Genomic DNA, 25259 nt, shown 5'->3' on the forward strand with positions numbered 1-25259 from the left:
TGTTTTTTCCTTTTTTACTATGCATTTTCGGCAGGTGCGACTTATACTCCGGTGCGACTTATACTCCGAAAATTATGGTAAAATAATTCATTATTTGACATGATTAAAATTATTTGCAAGTGTACAAAGCAGTTGCAAAATGACTATAATTATGAATGTTTTTGTTTACAGCAGGGGTGCTGTAAAGTGATCATCAATCTTCACTATGTTACTTTTGTCACTTGATTGACATTCATGGCGTCACACCTGGGTGAAGTCTGGTCTGGGTTTCGTCTGGTTTCATGTTGTTTTGTCATTTCCTGTTTTATTTTGAAATGCTGACTCTCCCTCTCGTTTCAGGTCACTTGCTCTTCCTCCTGTTTCACTGGTCTGACGTCTTTCCTGATTGCCTGATTGCGCCCACCTGTGTCACCCTCCCTCATGTGTATACATGTCTCATCCTCCTTCTGTCCTGTGCCAGAGTGTTTTGTATCTTCTTGTGCGTACCTCCAGCGTTCCTTTGCCACAGCCTTGTCCACAGCCATTGCCACTTGCCACGGGAAATTCTTTGTTTGCAACCTTTTGTCAGGTAAGATTAGCTTCTTAGCATCGCCTCCGTTGGAGCGCTTTTTGTTGTATTTGTTCGTTTTTGTTAGTGATGGGTTGATGAGGCATCATGAAGCGTTTCGACACATTGCAAAACTGTATTGATACTGTGTCGATACTGTGTCACTAAATACTGACATCTGCTGGACATTAAAAATCCCTACAGGCAACCTATGGACCGACTCAACTGACACTGATTTTATGACCTAGTATATACAATAATATAAACTAAGTCATTGTATTTCATTTAGGATTATTTCTAGAGATAAATGCATTAAAATGTAATATCGGAAATTATCGGTATCGTTGTTTTTTTTTAAATCAACATAAAAAACACAAGATACAATTAGTGCACCAACCCAAAAAACCTTCCTCCCCCTTTTACACGCATTCACACAAAAGGGTTGTTTCTTTCTGTTATTAATATTCTGGTTCCTACATTATATGTCAATATATATCAATACAGTCTGCAAGGGATACAGTCCGTAAGCACACACGATTGTGCGTGCTGCTGGTCCACTAATAGTACTAACCTTTAACAGTTAATTTTACTCATTTTCATTAATTATTAGTTTCTATGTAACTGTTTTTATATTGTTTAACTCTTTTTTTTATTCAAGAAAATGTTTTTAATTTAAGTTATTTTATTTTATTAATTTTTTTAAAAAGTACCTCATCTTCACCATACCTGGTTGTCCAAATTAGGCATAATAATGTGTTAATTCCACGACTGTATATATTGGTTGATATCGGTATCGGTTGATATCCGTATCGGTAATTAAAGAGTTGGGCAATATCAGAATATTGGCAAAAAGCCATTATCAGACATCCCATCCATCCATCCATCTTCTTCCGCTTATCCGAGGTCGGGTCGCGGGGGCAGCAGCCTAAGCAGGGAAGCCCAGACTTCCCTCTCCCCAGCCACTTCGTCCAGCTCCTCCCGGGGGATCCCGAGGCGTTCCCAGGCCAGCCGGGAGACATAGTCTTTCCAACGTGTCCTGGGTCTTCCTCGTGGCCTCCTACCGGTCGGACATGCCCTAAACACCTCCTTAGGGAGGCGCTCGGGTGGCATCCTGACCAGATGCCCGAACCACCTCATCTGGCTCCTCTCGATGTGGAGGAGCAGCGGCTTTACTTTGAGCTCCCCCCGGATGACAGAGCTTCTCACCCTATCTCTAAGGGAGAGCCCCGCCACCCGGCGGAGGAAACTCATTTCGGCCGCTTGTACCCGTGATCTTGTCCTTTCGGTCATAACCCAAAGCTCATGACCATAGGTGAGGATGGGAACGTAGATCGACCGGTAAATTGAGAGCTTTGCCTTCCGGCTCAGCTCCTTCTTCACCACAACGGATCGATACAGCGTCCGCATTACTGAAGACGCCGCACCGATCCGCCTGTCGATCTCACGATCCACTCTTCCCTCACTCGTGAACAAGACTCCGAGGTACTTGAACTCCTCCACTTGGGGCAAGATCTCCTCCCCAACCCGGAGGTGGCACTCCACCCTTTTCCGGGCGAGAACCATGGACTCGGACTTGGAGGTGCTGATTCTCATCCCAGTCGCTTCACACTCAGCTGCGAACCGATCCAGTGAGAGCTGAAGATCCTGGCCAGATGAAGCCATCAGGACCAAATCATCTGCAAAAAGCAGAGACCTAATCCTGCAGCCACCAAACCGGATCCCATCAACGCCTTGACTGCGCCTAGAAATTCTGTCCATAAAAGTTATGAACAGAATCGGTGACAAAGGGCAGCCTTGGCGGAGTCCAACCCTCACCGGAAACGTGTCCGACTTACTGCCGGCAATGCGAACCAAGCTCTGACACTGATCATACAGGGAGCGGACCGCCACAATCAGACAGTCCGAAACCCCATACTCTCTGAGCACTCCCCACAGGACTTCCCGAGGGACACGGTCGAATGCCTTCTCCAAGTCCACAAAGCACATGTAGACTGGTTGGGCAAACTCCCATGCACCCTCAAGGACCCTGCCGAGAGTATAGAGCTGGTCCACAGTTCCACGACCAGGACGAAAACCACACTGTTCCTCCTGAATCCGAGGTTCGACTATCCGGCGTAGCCTCCTCTCCAGTACACCTGAATAGACCTTACCGGGAAGGCTGAGGAGTGTGATCCCACGATAGTTAGAACACACCCTCCGGTTCCCCTTTTTAAAGAGAGGAACCACCACCCCGGTCTGCCAATCCAGAGGTACTGCCCCCGATGTCCACGCGATGGTGCAGAGTGTTGTCAACCAAGACAGCCCTACAGCATCCAGAGCCTTAAGGAACTCCGGGCGGATCTCATCCACCCCCGGGGCCTTGCCACCGAGGAGCTTTTTAACTACCTCAGCAACCTCAGCCCCAGAAATAGGAGAGCCCACCACAGATTCCCCAGGCACTGCTTCCTCATAGGAAGACGTGTTGGTGGGATTGAGGAGGTCTTCGAAGTATTCCCTCCACCGATCCACAACTTCCGCAGTCGAGGTCAGCAGAACACCATCCGCACCATACACGGTGTTGGTAGTGCACTGCTTCCCCTTCCTGAGGCGGCGGATGGTGGTCCAGAATCGCTTCGAAGCCGTCCGGAAGTCGTTTTCCATGGCTTCCCCGAACTCCTCCCATGTCCGAGTTTTTGCCTCCGCGACCGCTGAAGCCGCACACCGTTTGGCCTGTCGGTACCTGTCCGCTGCCTCAGGAGTCCCATGAGCCAAAAGAACCCGATAGGACTCCTCCTTCAGCTTGACGGCATCCCTCACCGCCGGTGTCCACCAACGGGTTCTAGGATTACCGCCACGACAGGCACCAACTACCTTGCGGCCACAGCTCCAATCAGCCGCCTCGACAATAGAGGTGCGGAACATGGTCCACTCGGACTCAATGTCCAGCACCTCCCTCGTGACATGTTCAAAGTTCTTCCGGAGGTGGGAATTGAAACTCTCTCTGACAGGAGACTCTGCCAGACGTTCCCAGCAAACCCTCACAATGCGTTTGGGCCTGCCAGGTCTGTCCGGCATCCTCCCCCACCATCGCAGCCAACTCACCACCAGGTGGTGATCGGTAGAAAGCTCCGCCCCTCTCTTCACCCGAGTGTCCAAAACATGAGGCCGCAAATCCGATGACACAACTACAAAGTCGATCATAGAACTGCGGCCTAGGGTGTCCTGGTGCCAAGTGCACATATGGACACCCTTATGTTTGAACATGGTGTTCGTTATGGACAATCCGTGACGGGCACAAAAGTCCAATAACAAAACACCACTTGGGTTCAGATCCGGGCGGCCATTCTTCCCAATCACGCCTCTCCAGGTTTCACTGTCGTTGCCAATATGAGCGTTGAAGTCCCCCAGTAGAACGAGGGAATCACCCGGGGGAGCACTCTCAAGTACTCCCTCGAGTGAATCCAAAAAGGGTGGGTACTCTGAGCTGCTGTTTGGCGTGTAAACGCAAACAACAGTCAGGACCCGTTACCCCACCCGAAGGCGGAGGGAAGCTACCCTCTCGTCCACCGGGTTGAACTCCAACATGCAGGCTCTGAGCCGGGGGGCAACAAGAATGGCCACCCCAGCCCGTCGCCTCTCACTGCTGGCAACGCCAGAGTGGAAGAGAGTCCAGCCCCTCTCGAGAGAACTGGTTCCAGAGCCCTTGCTGTGCGTCAAGGTGAGTCCGACTATATCCAACCGGAACTTCTCTACCTCGCGCACTAGCTCAGGTTCCTTCCCCCCCAGCGAGGTGACGTTCCACGTCCCAAGAGCTAGCTTCTGTAGCCGAGGATCGGACCGCCAAGTGCCCTGCCTTCGGCTACCGCCCAGCTCACATTGCACCCGACCTCTATGGCCCCTGCTATGGGTGGTGAGCCCATTGGAGGGGGGACCCACGTTGCCTCTTCGGGCTGTGCCCGGCCGGGCCCCATGGGGACAGGCCCGGCCACCAGGCGCTCGCCATCGTGCCCCAACTCCGGGCCTGGCTCCGGAGGGGGGCCCCGGTGACCCGCGTCCGGGCGAGGGAAATCTGAGTCTCGGTTCTTGCATTTCCATAGAAGTCTTCGAATCATCAGACATCCCTAATTTCATATTATCATTTAAATAAAAATAGATTTTTATCTTTTTTAGATAATGTGAACATGTATCATAACATGGAAATCTAAGATAACGTGTTGTGAATGAGGATGCTTGAGGACTGGGAATGTTTTTTATTGGGTTTTTTTACACATTTTTATTTTTAAAAAACTGTTTTTCCAACGTATTAAATTTTAGACGATTTCTCTTCTTAGTTATTATTTCTCCGGCTGACAGCATTGAGGAGGTGGATTTGTTCATGTACGACAATTCTGTCGTACAAATGAGACATTTAACCTGCAGAAAATATGAATAGTAAACTAAGAATCATTTTGAAGAGATTTTGAATTCTAATAGATCAAGTGGAAACTTTGAGAGAAGAGGATGAAACGACAAGGAAATTAACACAAATACATTTTTTTCCGATATATGATCAAAATATTCCCACACGGCGGAAATCTTTCTTTTTGCCTGAGGCTATTCCATGATCTCCGACGACAATAAATTAGAAATGACCAACGACAGAAGTGCGACGATTCTGTTGGCAGCAGCATCTCGTTGACAGATGCGCTTCCTTATAAAAACACAGTTTGGCGCGCAGGCGTCAGTGCGACACAGTTCGCGTATCGGTCACGTGACCCAAACTTTCTAAAAGCGGTACGCGCACCGTCACAGGGTTTTGCTCTATGAGCTCGACGCATGCGCCGATGCATCGGTGTTGCCGGACCCATCACTAGTTTTTGTTCTTAGCCCCTTTTTCCCTCCATAGCTGGAGCATAGTGATGGGTTGATGAGGCGTCATGAAGCGTTTCGACACATTACAAAACTGTATTGATACTATGTCACTAAATACTGACATCTGCTGGACATTAAAAATCCCTACAGGCAACCTATAGACCGACTCAACTGACACTGATTTTATGACCTAGTATATACAATAATATAAACTGAGTCATTGCATTTCATTTAGGATTATTTCATATCTTCATTTAAATAAAAATATATTTTTTATCTTTTTTAGATACAGTAAATAAATAATGTGAACATGTATCATAACATGGAAATCTAAGAGAACGTGTTGTGAATGAGGATGCTTGTGGACTGGGATTTTTATTTATTTATTTATTTTTACACATTTTTATTAAAAAAAAAAAGTTTTTCCAACGTATTAAATTTTAGACAATTTCTCTTCTTAGTTATTATTTCTCCGGCTGTAGAAAAGACTTGCTGACAGGGCACAGAGGAGGCGTCAGTGCGACACAGTTATGCGTATCGGTCACGTGACCGAAACAGCTCATGATCGGTCACGTGACTTTCTAAAAGCGGTACGCGCATCGTCACAGGGTTTTGCTCTATGAGCTCGACGCATGCGCCGATGCATTGGTGTTGCCGGACCCATCACTACCGGAGCGTTTTGAGTTAATATTTTTGTTAGGTCTGTTTTGATAGCCTGTTTTGTATCTCCCTTTTTGGACCCCTCCCCTTCTGAGAATAAACAACTGTTTTCAGAAATCCTGCATCTGTGTCCAGAGTCCTAGTCGAGTCGCGACACACGGCACCCGAGGATCTTGTGAGATGACGCTGGCTTCTGCGAGCTCATTAAGAAAAAATGACCGACAGGAAGGCGAGAAACACTTTTTTATTTCAACGGACTCTTGCGCCGTACCTGCCGTCAAAACTGTAAAGACCGACTGCACAGTTCCTGTCTTCACAATAAAAGCGCTGATTCATCCTGCCTGCGCTGGCAAAATAAGAGTCTCAGAAAGCTAGCGCACACAAGCTAGCAAGCTACGGAGTTTGCCACCAACGTATTTCTTTTACAGTGTATAAAAACGAGTATGGAAGGTGGACAATTAAGATGCCAAAAACTAACCACCATCATGTGGTATTGGACAGAAAGGAGGACTTTTTTCCTCTCCTCCATTTAAAAATGTGGAAGAAATGATCAGCACTGCTGTCATCAGGTAATAATAGGGATGATGTTCGGATTTGGTTCTCCCGGTTGTTCGATAAGAAAAGAACCAATTCCATGGACTCTAATCCCTTTTTGAGAACCGGTTCCCGTTATCAAGGCCACTATAGTAAAGAAAAAGAGTTAGTTCTTTATTCGAATCCCTTTGTACAGGAAATGCCCTGTGGGACCTGCAATGTTATGCCCATTTGATTGTAGACTCTTGCTGACACCTTGTGGCGATATGAAAATACTACGCGTCATTAGTTTGGGCACTTCCGGGTTGAGACAATTGAGAAGTAGACAAGTTGTTAGCTCTTACAAGACTTGGAAAAGATAAGTCTGTAAGTAAACTGTTTAACTTGTTTATGTAACTCAATATTAAGGTGGAAAGTGGTTAAGTTTGATCTTGAAAAACTATTTTTGTGCACTGTTTCAATGGATGTTTTGAGGACTTAAAATGGTTGCCAGTCGTATATTTCCACCATCGAAATAGTTTCAACACTCAGAAGTGTTTGTTTGATGATAGTACTGTATATTTGTGTGAAGCTAATATTTACATATTGTGTATTTCATTTCAGCATGTTAATTGAATCACATAGCTTATACATTTGTCATTGTGTGTATTTCAGTTTAAAAAAAAAACGACAAAAAAAAAACAGTCCAGTGCAAAACAAAAGTGAAGATAGGAAAAGACAAAGCAGGATCAACAACAATAAAGAGCCTACATGGATTAATCTGCTTTGGATTGTTTGTTAGCTGTCTGCCAAGCTGTATAACCAACACGTATAGTGAGGGCAGAACAGGCAATATGCAATTATTGCCAGGCTTCGCTCTCATGTAAGGGGGGAAGAATTGTTGATTGATGACTGTGGTGTTCTTAGTGTCATAGTGTGTGTAGTTAGTATGTTCCAATAGCAGCAGAAGTGCACTTTTTGGAGAGCTGTATTATTTTCAGTTTTGTGCCCAAGGGACTGATTTTATTTAACACTATATTATTATTTATACACTTATAGTGATCACAGAGACAGGTTGTTTTTGTGTTACTGTATATATTTGTTTTTCTGAAAAATCCCACTTAATATACTTTATGTAACAACAGTCATTTGTTTTTTTAGGGGGGGGGTAACAGTCAATATTTATTTATTTATTTAATTAAATTTTTTTCTTAAAATAAAAGTGAGCTTTTGTTAAACCAAATGTGTTTTTTTCCATATACAACAACCTATCTGGATTCGATAAGGAATCGATTCGATAATGGGCTCGAACTCGATAATTTCTTATCAAACATCATCCCTAGGTAATACACTAACTTATATTCTTGTCTTCATGAAAGAAAGGAATCTATGTGTGTCTGCTCCAGCCCTGCCCCCGCCCCCACCGGGCTCCGGCGCCACTCCACTCACTGTACAGGAGCACAGTGTCAGACGAGTGCTCCTGGCTGTGAACCCCAGGAAGGCTACCGGACCAGACGGAGTACCTGGAAAGGTGCTCAGGACGTGCGCCCACCAGCTCGCTCCCCCCCTCACCAGGATCTTCAACCTCTCCCTGGCTCAGGCAGTCATCCCATCCTGCCTGAAGTCATCTACAATAATCCCGGTGCCGAAGAAGTCTCCCATCACCAGCCTGAATGATTACCGACCAGTGGCCCTCACTCCGGTAATCATGAAGTGCTTCGAGCGACTTGTTCTCCAGCACATCAAGGACCATATCCCTCCAGACTTCGACCCCCACCATTTCGCATACCGGGCGAACAGGTCCACAGAGGACGCCATCGCTGTTGCTCTCCACTCTGCTCTGAACCACCTGGAGCAGCAGCAGAGCTACGTCCGGATGCTCTCTGTGGACTATAGCTCTGCCTTCAATACAATAATCCCGGACAGACTCTGCAATAAACTGGACACTCTTGGCCTCCCCCCTCTCACAAACACCTGGATAAGGGACTTCCTAATGGACCGACCCCAGAATGTGAGACTTGGCCCGCACCTCTCATCCTCCCGCACGCTGAGCATCGGCTCCCCACAGGGCTGTGTGCTGAGCCCCCTCCTCTACTGCCTTTACACCCATGACTGCAGTCCGGCCCACAGTGACAACCTTACCGTCAAGTTCGCCGACGATACCACAGTGGTCGGGCTCATCTCCAGGGGTGACGAGGCTGCCTACAGAGAGGAGGTCCTGAAGCTGACGGCCTGGTCTTTGGAGAACAACCTCGCTCTCAACACCAGCAAGACCAGAGAGATCATCGTCGACTTCAGGAGGAGCAGCACCGACCCTGCCCCCCTCTACATCAACGGCGAGCGTGTAGAGAGGGTCCACACCTTCAGGTACCTTGGAGTCCACATCTCTAATGACTTCTCCTGGACAGTCAACACCACATCAATCATCAAGAAGGCTCAGCAGCGGCTACACTTCCTTAGAGTCCTCGGGAAGTACAACCTGAAGCCTGACCTGCTGCTGACCTTCTACCGCTCGTCCATCGAGAGCCTGCTGACCTACTGTATTACGGTATGGTACGGCAGCTGCACTGCAGCAGACAGGGCAGAGGCTGCAAAGAGTGGTCAAGACGGCTCAGAAGATCATCGGCCGCCCTCTCCCCTCTCTGACGGACATCTACACCTCTCGCTGCCTCAACAGAGCCAGTGCCATCATCAAGGACAGCACCCACCCTGGCTCTGACCTGTTCCACCTGCTGCCCTCTGGGAAGCGCTACAGGTGCATTAAAACCAAAACAGGCTAAAGAACAGCTTCTTCCCCAGGGCCATAACCATCCTGAACGGACTGCCCCATTGTCCCTCAAAACTGCCTTCTCTTCGGTGCAATAACCCATTCCACCAAACACCCTGTTTTTGTTTTTGTTTTTTTCATGTATATATTCATTTCACACCATATTCATTGCACTTCTACATTTTTATATTTTTATATATTTGCACATTGTTTTTCTAGCATGCACACATCGCACTGTATGGAATGGCCTCAATCTCGTTACCTTGCGTAATGACAATAAAGCTGATTCTGATTCTGATTCTAAACATGCTTGTATTGTCATTAAACACCGTTTAACTTGTTAACAAAAACGTCTCTTTAATAAATATAAATGATATATATGAATGAGGTAGATCTCCTCGACTGAAAAGTAGCTCGCCTGCAGAAAAAGTGTGGGCACCCCTGGTTTACAGTTTGGTTTTGTACTTCCTATTCAAAGACAAAAAAAATAATGCTTTAAGGTGAGCTCAGTTAAAATTGTATCTGAAAAGAAAGGGGCCTCTCTATGATGTAGTATAAATTCTCTGCACAGAAACATAGGTATTTTCTAAAACAATCCAACAAATAATATAATCAGATAATAGCAAATAAAGTCCTGGGATTCCTGGGGATTAAAGGCCTCACCTTTTCTCCTCCAAACATATTGCTGGGTATTGTGGCCAAACAGCTCCATTTTTGTTTAATCTGACCACAGAACTTTATTCCAGAAGGTCTTATCTTTGTCCATGTGATGTCAGATGAAACAAAAATGTAGCTTTTTGGCTACAATAGCCAGCAATATGTTTGGAGGAGAAAAGGTGAGACCTTTAATCCCAGGAACACCAGGCCCACCGTCAAGCATGGTGGTGGTGGTAGTATTATGCTCTGGGCCTGTTTTGTTGCCAATGGAACTGGTGCTTTACAGAGAGTAAATGGGACAATGAAAAAGGAGGATTACCTCCAAATTCTTCAGGACAACCTAAAATCATCATGTTGGGTCTTGGGCGCAGTTTGGTGTTCCAACAGGACAATGACCCCAAACACACGTCAAAAGTGGTAAAGGAATGGCTAAATCAGGCTAGAATTAAGGTTTTAGAACGGCCTTCCCAAACTCCTGACTTAAACGTGTGGACAATGCTGAAGAAACAAGTCCATGTCAGAAAACCAACAAATTTAGCTGAACTGCAACCAACTTTGTCAAGAGGAGTGGTCAAAAATTCAACCAGAAGCTTGTGGATGGCTACCAAAAGCGCCTTATTGCAGTGAAACTTGCCAAGGGACATGTAACCAAATATTAACATTGCTGTATGTATACTTTTGACCCAGCAGATTTGCTCACATTTTCAGTAGACCCATAATAAATTCATAAAAGAACCAAACTTCATGAATGTTTTTTGTGACCAACAAGTATGTGCTCCAATCACTCTATCATAAACAAATTAAGAGTTGTAGAAATTATTGGAAACTCAAGACAGCCATGACATTATGTTCTTTACAAGTGTATGTAAACTTTTGATCACGACTGTATGATTTAGTATTTTATAGAATTAAATGTATTGACTATTAGTGATCTCTCTGTTTTTATCTTCAGACATCGGTGAGGATTTTCCACGATGAGGATTATCAGCAACAGTCTCCGGTAGCTCCAGCAGGGGTCACGGGTAAGTCAATAAAGCCCAATTCTGTTGTGTAATTTATGAGCAGGGAGTTTGCTGAGCGAGCACCTTCTTGTCGTTTGTCAAAACTGGTCCCCTTGGAAAGAGGAACATAAGTCAGGCTGCTGCAATATTTGGGCTCACTCTGGTTTGTGAGTGGGAGGCGGTGAACACACACTTGGACATAAACACACATGCACACAGTCCACATGTGCACAGACACACAAAGGATGTCTTTAGCTTGTTTATAAGCCTGAAGGAAAGTCTAGTATGTGACTGTTGATGCTGACCACACACAAATGTGGTTTGGGCCATGAAGGCGTCAGTGGCTGGAAGGAATCCTGAGGTATTACAAAACTCACACTGTGGACACAGCTCAAACATCTTTGATATTTACATTTTAGGCTCTTTGACAGGGAACACATTCATCCCCCTCAATGATTTAGGGTGGGGGTCCTAGTGGCTCCATGGGGACATTTTTAAAAAAAGGATTGAAAATGGAAAAAGATGGAGGAAAAATATTTTCTTTTTGTTTTACTATATTTTTTTGTTTGAGGACAAACGTGACACAAAACTTCCCAATTGTTAGAAAGCCCACTGTTTGATATGTTTGTGTGTATGCTTCACTGATTACAGTATTTGGTGAACATCGTTTTTATAGAGGAAAAGCTCTATACGCAAAACCCAAAACCAGTGAAGTTGGCATGTTGTGTAAATTGTAAATAAAAACAGAATACAATGATTTTCAAATCCTTTTCAACTTCTATTCAATTGAATAGACTGCAAAGACAATATACTTAACGTTCAAACTGGAAAACTTTTTTGCAAATATTAGCTCATTTGGAATTTGATGCCTGCAATATGCTTCAAAAAAGCAGGCACAAGTGGCAAAAAAGACTGGGAAAGTTGAGGAATGCTCATCAAACACTTATTTGGAACATCCCATAGGGGAACATGCTCATTGGGAACAGGTGGGTGCCATGATTGGGTATAAAAAGCAGCTTCCGTGAAATGCTCAGTCATTCACAAACAAGGATGGGGCGAGGGTCACCACTGTGTGGAAAAAATGTGTGAGCAAATTGTCGAACAGTTTAAAAACAACATTTCTCAACAAGCTATTGCAATCCACGGTCCGTTTGAGGACAAACGTGACACAAAACTTCCCAGTTGTTAGAAAGCCCACTGTTTAACATGTTTGTGTATGCTTCACTGATGAGAGTATTTGGCGAACATCGTTTTGTCCTACTAATTTCGGCGGTTCTTGAACTCACCATAGTGTGGACTGTGACGCAACAGTAAAATCTTCCACTTTCTTCTTTGTCTCATTTTGTCCACCAAACGTTTTATGCTGTGCGTGAATGCACAAAGGTGAACTTTGTTGATTGTCATTGACTTGTGTGGAGTGATAATCAGGCATATGTGGACATATTTGCAAGCTAATCAATGCTAACATGCTATTTAGGCTAGCTGTATGTACATATTGCATCATTATGCCTCATTTGTAGGTATATTTGAGCTCATTATATATATTTTGCTTTTATCCTCTGTTCATAAATTTGTTTTGCATGTCTCATGACACATTATCTGTATGTAATATTGACATACTTGCCGTACAGTATACTCAGGAGTGACTTGTGTGAAATTATTAACACATTACCGTAAAATATCAAATATTATTTAGCTCATTCACGTAAGAGACTAGACGTATAAGAATTCATGGGATTTAGCGATTAGGAGTGACAGATTGTTTGGTAAATGTATAGCATGTTCTATATGTTATAGTTATTTGAATGACTCTTACCATAATATGTTAGGTTAACATACCAGGCACGTTCTCAGTTGGTTATTTATGCGTAATATAACGTACACTTATTCAGCCTGTTGTTCACTATTCTGTATTTATTTTAAATTGCCTTTCAAATGTCTATTCTTGGTGTTGGGTTTTATCAAATAAATTTCCCCCAAAAATGCGACTTTTATATGTTTTTTTCCTTTATTATGCATTTTTGGCCGGTGCGACTTATACTCCGGAGCGACTTATAGTCAGAAAAATACGGTAATAGGCTCCTTTTCAGGTGAGAGAGGACGCTAAAGGCAGTGCCTTTAAGGCACGCCCCCAATATTGTTGTCCGGGTGGAAATTGGGAGAAATCCGGGAGAATGGTTGCCCCGGGAGATTTTCGGGAGGGGCACTGAAATTCGGGAGTCTCCCGGGAAAATCGGGAGGGTTGGCAAGTATGAATATTGGCTGCATTTACGATAGTTGTTTGTGTGCTATGTTGTTCCAGACCTCAGCAAACATTACCTAGCTTGCCAAAGATTGTAATAAATCTATTAAAATAAGACAGCCTGCAGTTTCCTTTAACTTGGACACACACATCTATACTTATGGCCATTAAAATCCAGTAATATCCAGGTGTTGTCTCACCTTCTGAGTAGCCTCTAAATTTACTAATGGTTTCTAATGTTGTAAGAATGTGTAGAATAAATATTAAATTTAAACATTTCTGTCAACGAAGATCTGCTTCAGCCTGCGACACATAAGTCATTTTGATAGTAGGCTATTATAGCTAATATAGACACTTTCGTCATGTGTTGCCTTCATTATAAGACTTATATACGACTTTTCATTTTTGGCGGCTCCAGACAGATTAGTTTTTTGTATTTTTGGTCCATTATGGCTCTTTCAACAGTTTGGGTTGTGGACCCCTGATTTAGGGTCACTGTGCAAAAAAAAAAAAAAAACACTCAATAGGTTATTAAAGTGATTTTTGATTATATATTTAGAGACAATTAGGTATAGTATTATTGTAGGGAAGAGGTGTCAAACTCGTTTTCATTGAGGGCCACATCGCAGTAATGGTTTCCTTCAGAGGGCCAACTTTTTATGAATTGAAATTGTGCATGCGGGTAATCTGTGTTTAATCAAAATTCAATTGTATCTGATTTAAAAACATATATCATTTGACAGCATTGATATAAAGGTGTACTAGTAATGACCTCATATTATTACAAACCCCGTATCCATATGAGTTGGGCAATTGTGTTAGATGTAAATATAAACGGAATACAATGATTTGCAAATCCTTTTCAACCCATATTCAATTGAATGCACTCCAAAGACAAGATATTTGATGTTCGAACTCATAAATTTTTATTTTTTTTGCAAATAATAATTAACTTAGAATTTCATGGCTGCAACACGTGCCAGAGTAGTTGGGAAAGGGCATGTTCACCACTGTGTTACATCACCTTTTCTTTTAACAACACTCAATAAATGATTGGGAACTGAGGAAACTAATTGTTGAAGCTTTGAAAGTGGAATTCTTTCCCATTCTTGTTTTATGTAGAGCTTCAGTCGTTCAACAGTCCGGGATCTCCGCTGTCGTATTTTACGCTTCATAATGCGCCACACATTTTCAATGGGAGACAGGTCTGGACTTCATGCGGGCCAGGAAAGTACCTGCACTCTTTTTTTACAAAGCCACACTGTTGTAACAGGTGCTGAATGTGGCTTGGCATTGTCTTGTTGAAATAAGCAGGGGCGTCCATGAAAAAGACGGCGCTTAGATGGTAGCATATGTTGTTCCAAAACCTGTATGTACCTTTTTCAGCATTAATGGTGCCTTCACAGATGTGTAAGTTACCAATGACTTGGGCACTAATGCACCCCCATACCATCACAGATGCTGGCTTTTGAACTTTGCGTCGATAACAGTCTGGATGGTTCAATTCCCCTTTGGTCCGGATGACACGATGTCGAATATTTCCAAAAACAATTTGAAATGTGGACTTGTCAGACCACAGAACACTTTTCCACTTTGCATGAGTCCATCTTAGATGATCTCGGACCCAGAGAAGCCGGCGGCGTTTCTGGATGTTGTTGATAAATGGCTTTCGCTTTGCATAGTACAGCTTTAACTTGCACTTACAGATGTAGCGACGAACTGTATTTAGTGACAGTGGTTTTCTGAAGTGTTCCTGAGCCCATGTGGTGATATCCTTTAGAGATTGATGTCGGTTTTTGATACAGTGCCGTCTGAGGGATAGAAGGTCACGGTCATTCAATGTTGGTTTCCGGCCATGCCGCTTACGTGGAGTGATTTCTCCAGATTCTCTGAACCTTTTGATGATATTATAGACCGTAGATGTTGAAATCCCTAAATTTCTTGCAATTGCACTTTGAGAAATGTTGTTCTTAAACTGTTTGACTATTTGCTCATGCAGTTGTGGACAAAGGGGTGTACCTCGCCCCATCCTTTCTTGTGAAAGACTGAGCATTTTTTGGGAAGCTGTTTTTATACCCAATCATGGCACCCACCTGTTCCCAATTAGCCTGCACACCTGTGGGATGTTCCAAATAAGTGTTTGATGAGCATTCCTCAACTTTATCAGTATTTATTGCCACCTTTCCCATCTTCTTTGTCACGTGTTGCTGGCATCAAATTCTAAAGTTAATGATTATTTGCAAAAAAAAAAATGTTTATCAGTTTGAACATCAAATATGTTGTCTTTGTAGCATATTCAACTGAATATGGGTTGAAAATGATTCGCAAATCATTGTATTCCGTTTATATTTACATCTAACACAATTTCCCAACTCATATGGAAACGGGGTTTGTACATTATGCACTCGATTATTTGATTTTTTTCATGTACAAACTGATGGATACATCATACGTAAAGGTGACAAGTAAAAATTCTGTTTATTTTTATCTTTACTAACATATATTTGTAATACACTATATAATAATGTAATATTTGGCATGATTAGATAATAACGTTTAGAAGATACGCTTTTTTCCTGTCAAAATCGAAATCATCATTTGCTTTCAGTAAAAAAGAATGAAATATTTTAATAACACACACTTTTCGCAGGGCCACATACAATAATGGGGCTGGCCAGATCTGGCCCCCGGCCTTGAGTTTGATAGGTGTGTTGTATCCAAGGCTGTGATTACTTCACATCAAATATTCCACTTTGAAAAATATGTTTTGTGGAAGATTTTGCATATTTTGTGTGTTTGCCATAAAAAGTTTGCCAAAAAGCGCAGAAAACAAACAAACAAAAAATAAAATAAAAATTTAGAAATGACGGATAGATCTGAAGTTGATGTAGACCAAGGGTGTCAAACTAATTTTAGCTCAGGGACCACATAGAGGAAAATCTGTGCACACGAGGGCCGGACTATTAAAATCGTGGCATTAAAACTAAAAAAATAAAGACAACTTCAGATTGTTTTCTTAGTCTTACTTTGGCCAAAAATAGAACAAACACATTGTGAAAATATTACAATAAAAATATGGAAAAAAATACCGGCAGCGGTAAAATTTAGATCCATGAAGGAAGGAAGAAAGTGAATGAATGTTTAACTGAATACATTTACATATGCATAAAAACTAATTTAGTATTATTTTTTTTTATGAATTAACGTTTATGACAACCTTTTTCCGAAACACAATATGGAATGTGAAATATAACAGGATAATGAATACATTTATAATTTTTTTTCAAAACGGTTACAAAAAAGTGGGACCCCAAAAATTTACTGTGGGAACCTATTTTTATGACTTGATGGGGTTCCTGGGACCCCATTTAGAAAATTCCTAGCACCAAAACTGTACTGTATATGTAAATCTATGCATATATGTATATCCCTTCCGACCAAGTGCATCTGGGATAGGCTCCAGCTCCCCTGTGACCCCAAAAGGGATAAATGGTAGAAAATGTATGGATGGATAAATACTACATATGCCAGTTTATTGAGTTTAACAATTAAAGACCTATTTAATACTTACATATGCAAGTACATGCATGTTCGGACTTGAAGCCCATTTAAATGTGCAACGCAAATGAGAGAGCGTGCAGGAAGCCACGGCTATTTTTTACCAAAGCGTTCCCCAAGGGGATATAGGGGATGTCAGAAAAGCAGGGCATGGGCCAAAGATGCATGGCACTGACACACCAAGGGTTATGTTTCTAAAAAAAACAAACAAGGGAATTGACGACCAATGTAGGCCAGCGCTCTGATTTACACAAGCGAACAGAGAAGGTGCTCAGGTTATTCCCTTGTTTGTGTTAAGCACTTTACATTTAATAGTCATCAATTCATTCAGTATTTGAAGTGGGAATTGTCAACATTTTACAGTTGCACTAAAAAGTCATCCAGAGGGTCTTATCATTTGGAGTTCAGACAAAATCTTGTGAAAAGAAAGTCTCAAAAGTCAAATGATTACTTGAATGATGAACAGCCATCAGATAGAGATAGATACTAAGTCAGACCTACATAGAGGTTTTTGTTTCATGTCTCTACGAGATTCGTACTGGGAGTTAGAGGCAGTTTTGTCTGTTTTCTTCCTAGGGGGCGCTAGAGCGCAATTTTGAGTTTTGGGGTTTGGTTTTTCGACTAAATAGTTTTGTTTGCCAGTACTAATGTGTGTGTCAAATTTGGTGAGTTTTGAAGCATGTTAAGGGGGTCAAATTACAGCGCAAAGCTGCGGAATAATAATAATAATAATAAAGAATTATTAAAGCTGCAAGCAGCGATGGACGGGACCGACTTTTGCTGGTGTTTCCCGCCTTTACCCATTCAACAAGGTATTGTGTGTAGAATTTAGAGGACAGAAATTAATTGATTCCATTTTACATTGTCATTATAGGGTATTGTGTGTAGAATTTTGAGGACAAAAAAGAAAAAATTCCATTTCACGTTGTCATTGTCTACGGTTAGTCCTAAGTGTCCCAATACTTTTGCCTAGTGTTAGTCCTAATTCTCCCAATACTATTGTCTACTGTTAGTCCTAAGTGTCCCAATACTTGTCTCTGTTCACAGCCATCAGATAGAGATAGATACTTTGAATTTGAAGAAAACTCAAGCATCCAATATCATATTTTACAATTTCTCAGGCTATTGAATCAATCGCAACTGGATTGTTCAGGTTGTCTCAGAAGACGTATCTGTCATGTTTGTTGATCATGTTTTTGTTTAGTTATGTTCTGCTTGGTTTTTGGACACTTTTTAGTTCCTGCTTTCACTCCCTTGCCTTGTCACCATGACTACTCATTAGTTTCACCTGTCTCACGTTTTGCACTCGCGCACCTGTCACTAATCATGTCGGTATTATTCAAGCTTTCAGTTGCCAGGCAGTCTGTCTGGCGACATTAACTCTGTTTACCTCTGTCATTTTTCATGCATGTTCATAGTTTTCATGCTGATGTTTATTTCATGCTCCGCTCATGCCACAGTAAGTGTTTTCGTTTTTATGTCCAGTTCTGCCTTTGTGCTAGTTTTGTTTTCATAGTCAAGTTTGCATTTCCGCCTTGTGCGCGCTTTTTGTTTGTACCTTTTTATAGTTATTATTAAATCGTGTGTATATATATATATATATATATATATTCAAGCCATGACTGGTCTGGTCCGATTGCATTCCGGGAAAACCATCCACGCAGCCAGCTGCAAAATAGTCCATGTATTAACAGTATCGTTGTCCTTATACCAATATTTTGGTACCGGTACCAAAATGTACAGTATTTCGATACTTTTCGATACCTTTCGATACTTTTCTAAATAAAGGGGACCACAAAAAATGGCATTATTGGCTTTATTTCAACAAAAAATCTTACGGTACATTAAACATATTGTTCTTATTGCAATCGAAGAACAATTTTGTCCTTTAGTAATATAGTGAACATACAAGACAACTTTTCTTGTTCATTTACTGTTTATCTGCTTACTTCCTGTTATAACATGTTCTAGCTACACTTCTGTTAAAATGTAATAATCACTCATTCTTCTGTTTGAAACTTTACATTAGTTTTGGATGATACCACAAATTTAGGTACCGATCCGCAATAAGTCGTTACAGGATCATACATTGGTCATATTCAAAGTCCTCATGTGTCCAGGGACGTATTTCCTGAGTTTATAAAAATAATTGGAATTTTTGAAAAAAGATTTCGTGACGACAAAAAATATCGATGTAATCATAGTAGTATCGACTAGATACACTATTGTAGTTGGTATCATTACAGTGGATGTCAGGTGTAGATCCACTCATAGCGGTAATGCCGGTGAGCTATTGTATCCTCCTACGGTGTGCAGGGGTGGGTAGTAACGCGCTACATTTACTCCGTTACATCTTCTTGAGTAACTTTTGGGATAAATTGTACTTCTAAGAGTACTTTTAATGCAACATACTTTTACTTTGGCTTGAGTATATTTATAAAGAAGAAACGCTACTTTTACTCCGCTCCATTTATCTACATTAAGCTCGCTATTCGCTACTGATTTTTATCGATCTGTTAATGCACGCTTTGTTTGTTTTGGTTTGTCAGACAGACCTTCAAAGTAGGATCTATCGCATGCCTGCGTTTCACCAATCACATGCAGTCACTGGTGACGTTGGACCAATCAAACAGAGCCAGGCGGTCACATGACCGTCACACGTGGGCCCCGACTTAAACAAGTTGAAAAACTTATTCGGGTGTTACCATTTAGTGGTCAATTGTACGGAATATGTACTGTACTGTGCAATCTACTAAAAAGTCTCAATCAGTCAATCAAAAGTGTGAAGGAAAAAAGACACTTTTCTTATTTCAATTGCTCCATCGCGCCTGCGCTAACAAAATAAGAGTCTCCGAAAGCCAGCGCAAACAAGCTAGCAAGCTGCAGAGTTTGCCGCCAATGTATTTCTTGTAAAGTGTAGCTAGCTAGCCATGTCTTAAAGCACCTCTTCCTGAGGGCGTTTCAGTGTTATAACTTCACCTTTATCGTTAGTTTTTAAGCCAAAATGCGTCCGTTTGCCCTTTTCTGTCTACACACTGTGTCTGCTTGTAAGTACTCCGTTATTGTGCGCTGCCGAACATGCTCCTCTGCTCGTAAAACCAGCAATGTCACGACGTGACGACGCGCCGTCATACCCGTGAACCGGTACTTTTCAGAGTATAGTACCTGTTCTGTTGCAACTAAAAGTTGTAAACTCTTGTTGTTGAAGTGTGTTGTGCTTATTGCTTGTTATTTAATTAGCATTATTACATGTGTATTTGTCGCCATCATGTGGTCAGGGCAGTTACTACATCTTTGAGAAGTGTGTACTTTGGAATCAAACTTTATTAACCGGAAGTTGCATAAGCCAAGCAGAGAAATCTACGGTGCCAGCACGTACTTTATGGTGGTTATTTACGAAGAAATACTGCATATATCTTTTGTTTAAGGTTGCATCGCCGGTATGTATGGTAAGTTGAACTTTGAAACTTGGTTTTTGTCTGAAATATTTTGTCTTTGTCACGCTGTTTAGCGCGAGTAATTTGCGATGTCATCTAAGATGACGTTGTAGTACAAATTCACTTTTGTTTACCTTCTCATGCCATGTAAGGTAGCATTACAGCATATATATGAATACATTTGCATAACATATGTATACAGTATATTGACTGTATTGTTTGTCTTTTTAGTTTCACCCTTTTGAATGTCAATAAACCTGCTGACAACGCTCATCGGTCTCCAGAGTCGTGACGTAAGAAAGGTGTTAAACAGCCCTGGCATCAGACATGCACCCCTAACGGCACAGTATCGTTTTTGAATCATTAGTACCACGATACTATAATAGTACCCGTATACCACACAACCCTAGCCTGATTTATTAAAATCAAAATTACTCTCGCTAAACAGCGTGTACGATCTATAAATTTCCGTGCACTATTAGTGAGCGTGTTGCGTACGATCTCTTAAGAAGTGTGTGCAATTGAAAAGTGGTGCAGACTGCCTTATTTAAATCAGGTTTTAGCGTGTACTATACGAGGCATTAGCACTGATGCGCTCTCATGTACTGCACATTCATGTTATCATGGGGCGGCGTGGCTCGGTTAGTAGAGCAGCCGTGCCTACTACACCTTGAAGGTTCCAGGTTCGATTCTGACTTTCGCAATTCTAGTTACTACCGTTGTGTCCTTGCATTAGACACTCTACCCATCTGCTCCTTGTGCCACCCACACTGGTTTAAATGTAGCTTGAAATATGTAGATAAAGGGTTTCACTATGTAAAGCACTTTGAGTCACTAGAGAAAAAGCTCTATATGCAAAACCAGTGAAGTTGGCACGTTGTGTAAATGGTAAATAAACATTTTTGCAAATCCTTTTCAACCTATATTCAATTGAATAGACTGCAAAGACAAGATACTTAACGTTCGAACTGGAAAACGTTATTTTTTGCAAATATTAGCTCATTTGGAATATTTCTTCAAAGCTGGCACAGGTGGCACAAAAGACTGACAAAGTTAAGGAATGCTCATCAAACACTTATTTGGAACATCCCATAGGGGAACAGGCTCATTGGGAACAGGTGGGTGCCATGATTGGGTATAAAAGCAGATTCCATGAAATGCTCAGTCATTCACAAACAAGGATGGGGTGAGGGTCACCACTGTGTGAACAAATGTGTGAGCAAATTGTCGAACAGTTTAAGAACAACATTTCTCAACAAGCTATTGCAATTCACGGTCCGTAATATCAAAAGGTTCAGAGAATCTGAAGAAATCACTGCACGTAAGCGACAAGGCCGAAAACCAACCTTGAATGCCTCAGGCGGTACTGCATCAAAAAGCGACATCAGTGTGTAAAGGATATTACCACATGGGCTCAGCAACACTTCAGAAAGCCACTGTCAGTAATGACAGTTTGTCGCTACATCTGTAACTGCAAGTTAAAACTCTAATACTCAGTAGCCAAGTGGTTAGAGTGTCCGCCCTGAGATCGGTAGGTTGTGAGTTCAAACCCCGGCCGAGTCATACCAAAAACTATAACAATGGGAACCATTACCTCCCTGCTTGGCACTCAGCATCAAGGGTTGGAATTGGGGGTTAAATCACCAAAATGATTCCTGGGCGCGGCCACCGCTGCTGCCCACTGCTCCCCTCACCTCCTAGGGGGTGAACAAGGGTGATGGGTCAAATGCAGAGAATAATTTCGCCACACTGAGTGTGTGTGTGACAATCACTGGTACTTTAACTTTAACTTTAATATGCAGAGCGAAAGCCATTTATCAACAACACCCAGAAACGCCACCGGTTTCGCTGGGTCCGAGCTCATCTAAGATGGACTGATGCAAAATGTAAAAGGGTTATGTGGTCTGACAGGTCCACATTTCAAATTATTTTTTGGAAACTGGACTAAAGAGGAAAAGAACCATCGCAAAGTTCAAAAGCCAGCATCTGTGATGGTATGGTGTTGTATCAGTGCCCAAGGCATGGGTAACTTACACATCTGTGAAGGCACCATTAATGCTGAAAGGTACATACAGGTTTTGGAGCAACATATGTTGCCATCCAAGCAATGTCTTTTTCATGGACACCCCTGCTTATTTCAGCAAGACAATGCCAAGCCACATTCTGCACGTGTTACAACAGCGTGACTTCATAGTAAAAGAGTGCAGGTACTAGACTGGCCTGCCTGTTGTCCAGACCTGTCTCCCATTGAAAATCTGTGGTGCATTATGAAGCCTAAAATAGGACAACGGAGACCCCGGACTGTTGAACAACTTAAGCTGTACATCAAGCAAGAATGGGAAAGAATTCCATCTGAAAAGCTTCTAAAATTTGTCTCCTCAGTTTACTGAGTGTTGTTAAAAGGAAAGGCCATGTAACACAGTGGTAAAAATGCCCCTGTGCCAACTTGTTTGCAATGTGTTGCTGCCATTAAATTCTAAATTAATGATTATTTGCAAAACAAAATGTAGTTTCTCAGTTCGAACATTAAATGTCTTGTTTTTGCAGTCTATTCAATTGAATATAAGTTGAAAAGGATTTGCAAATCATTGTATCCTGTTTTTATTTACGAATTACACAACGTGCCAACTTCACTGGTTTTGTAGATTAATATTATGTTCTCAATAGTAAGGTGGAACACAATTTTTTTGTTATACAGTAATTGTCATTGTATACTCTATATTATATTATTGTCAAAAATAAAGCATGATGGGAAAACACTTACCTGTTGGACTAATCAACACTGTAATACTCAGTAAAAGCAAATGCAAAATGATTTACTCCATTGGCTGGTTCATTCATAATAAAGAGGAATGGTGCAATGTATTAAAGCAGGGGTCTCAGACACGCAGCCCGCGGGCCAATTGCGGCCCGCGAGACGTTATTTTGCGGCCCGCACCTTAATATGAAAATTTAATGTTTGTGCGGCCCGCAAGACTTGCCAACCCTCCAGATTTTTTCGGGAGACTCCCAAATTTCAGGGCAATCATTCTCTCGAATATCTGCCGATTTTTACCCGGACAACAATATTAAGGGCGTGCCGTGATAGCACTGCCTTTAGCGCCCTCTACAACCTGTACAAACAGAGTGCCAGCCCAGTCACATGTTGTATTTGCCTTCTGTACACACACGTAAGTGACTGCAAGGCATACTTGATCAGCAGCCATACAGGTCACACTGAAGGTGGCTGTATAAACAACTTTATCACTGTTACAAATATGCGCCACACTGTGACCCCACACCAAAGAAGAATGACAAACACATTTCGGGAGAGCATCTGCACCGTAACACAACAGAACAAATACCCAGACCACCTTGCAGGGGGTCTCCAGTATACACCCCCACTACCACCAAACCCCGCCCACCAACCCTGTACCCCCCACACATCAACCCCACGTGCGTCGGTTGAGGAGGGCGGGGTTTGGTTGTAGCGGGGGTGTATATTGTAGACCGGAAGAGTTAGGGCTGCAAGGTGTTCTGGGTATTTGTTCTGTTGTGTTTATGTTGTGTTACGGTGCGAATGTTCTCCCGAAATGTGTTTGTCATTCTTGTTTGGTGTGGGTTCACAGTGTAGCGCATATTTGTAACAATGTTAAAGTTGTTTATACAGCCACCCTCAGTGTGACCTGTATGGCTGTTGATCAAGTATGTCTTGCAGTCACTTACGTGTCTTCAGAAGCCGCATACAACATGTGACTGGGCCGGCATGCTGTTTGTATGGTGAAAAAGCGGAAGCGACGACAGGTTGCAGAGGACGATAAAGGCACTGCTATCACGGCACTCCTTTAATATTGTTGTCCGGGTGAAAATCGGGACAAATTCGGGAGAATGGTTGCCCTGGGAGATTGTCGGGACGGGCACTGAAATTCTGGAGGGTTGGCAAGTATGTTGCGAGGGCGGGATAGCCATTCAAAGAAGGTGAATTCATTAAAAAGTGCATGTTAAATTTTTTTAAGAAATATTTTCTTGCGGCCCAGCCTCACCCAGTTTCTGCATCTAGTGGACCCCAGGTACATTGAGTTTGAGACCCCTGTATTAAAGCATCAATATTTCCCCTCTAAGGTCCCCTGTTAGAGTAATACCAGGCTCATTTTATCATGCGATAATAATAAAAAGTACTTGTCACAAACTTGAGAGGACAACACCCTTCATTTTGCACCCCCCGGCAACATTTATTGTAACTCCTGACACATTGTGATGTGTTTTCTCTCCCTCGCTGTCAGTGTTGGGGCCAGTTTGTGACAGCATTTTGTGCGACAAAGATGAAACAAAAGAGGAAGTGAGACAATAGATCTCATCTTATCCCCCCAAAAAATATTTATACCCGGATTAATGAGGGGCTATAACACAACTAATTCTAAGTATGTCATTTTGTGGCAGGGAAAATGGCTTTTCAGTGTGTCATCATTAAAAATTTACCCATGTCAAACAGTTCTGACATTTAAACCACACTGTGTGTGTCTGTGACACGAACATGAAGACAAAATTGGAAGCAGACTGATATTGGAATATTTGGCTGCAAAGCTTGCGCTCAACAGCTTTGAACAGTTACACGGCATTCCCAAAATGCAGCCCATCATTTTTTTTTTGGTAGAAATAGCAAAACAGTAGCATATCTTCGGTTGAATACAACACGTTTTGGAATGCGAGTTACAATCAACATTTGCCATAGCGAAAGCAGGAATGCTTAATAATCTTTTCCAGGGTCAAACTCTTGACATCATAAAATGTTGCTAAAAATATGCAAATGCATTAACGACTGTGTAACACACGCACTCTTTTGCAGGCACTTCCACTTTTTCTTTTTTTGGAACAATTTGCAAAGACAGCTAATTGTTCCTTTTATGTTCATCATCTTTTTGTCTTTCACCTAGGAAACTGCTGGAATTGTGAATTTTTTTGGGAGATTAATAAAGAACTGCATCTATCCATCTGCACCAGGGCTATTAAACTAAATTGTTCCAGGGGCTACATTTCCAGAAAGCAAAGGACCAGAGGGCCGGACTTC

The 25259-nt window shown here is 42.3% G+C and overlaps 1 long non-coding RNA gene across 1 annotated transcript; it reads left to right on the top strand.

The window, feature by feature from the left end:
• The first annotated feature begins 379 nt into the window (after positions 1–379).
• On the top strand, positions 380–25259 carry LOC140679558 (uncharacterized). Its single transcript, XR_012050971.1, has 4 exons — positions 380–568; positions 6152–6266; positions 10927–10996; positions 25126–25259. It is a non-coding gene; the product is annotated as an uncharacterized lncRNA (long non-coding RNA).

This window comes from Nerophis lumbriciformis, linkage group LG18, assembly GCF_033978685.3.
Source record: "Nerophis lumbriciformis linkage group LG18, RoL_Nlum_v2.1, whole genome shotgun sequence".
NCBI lineage: Eukaryota > Metazoa > Chordata > Actinopteri > Syngnathiformes > Syngnathidae > Nerophis > Nerophis lumbriciformis.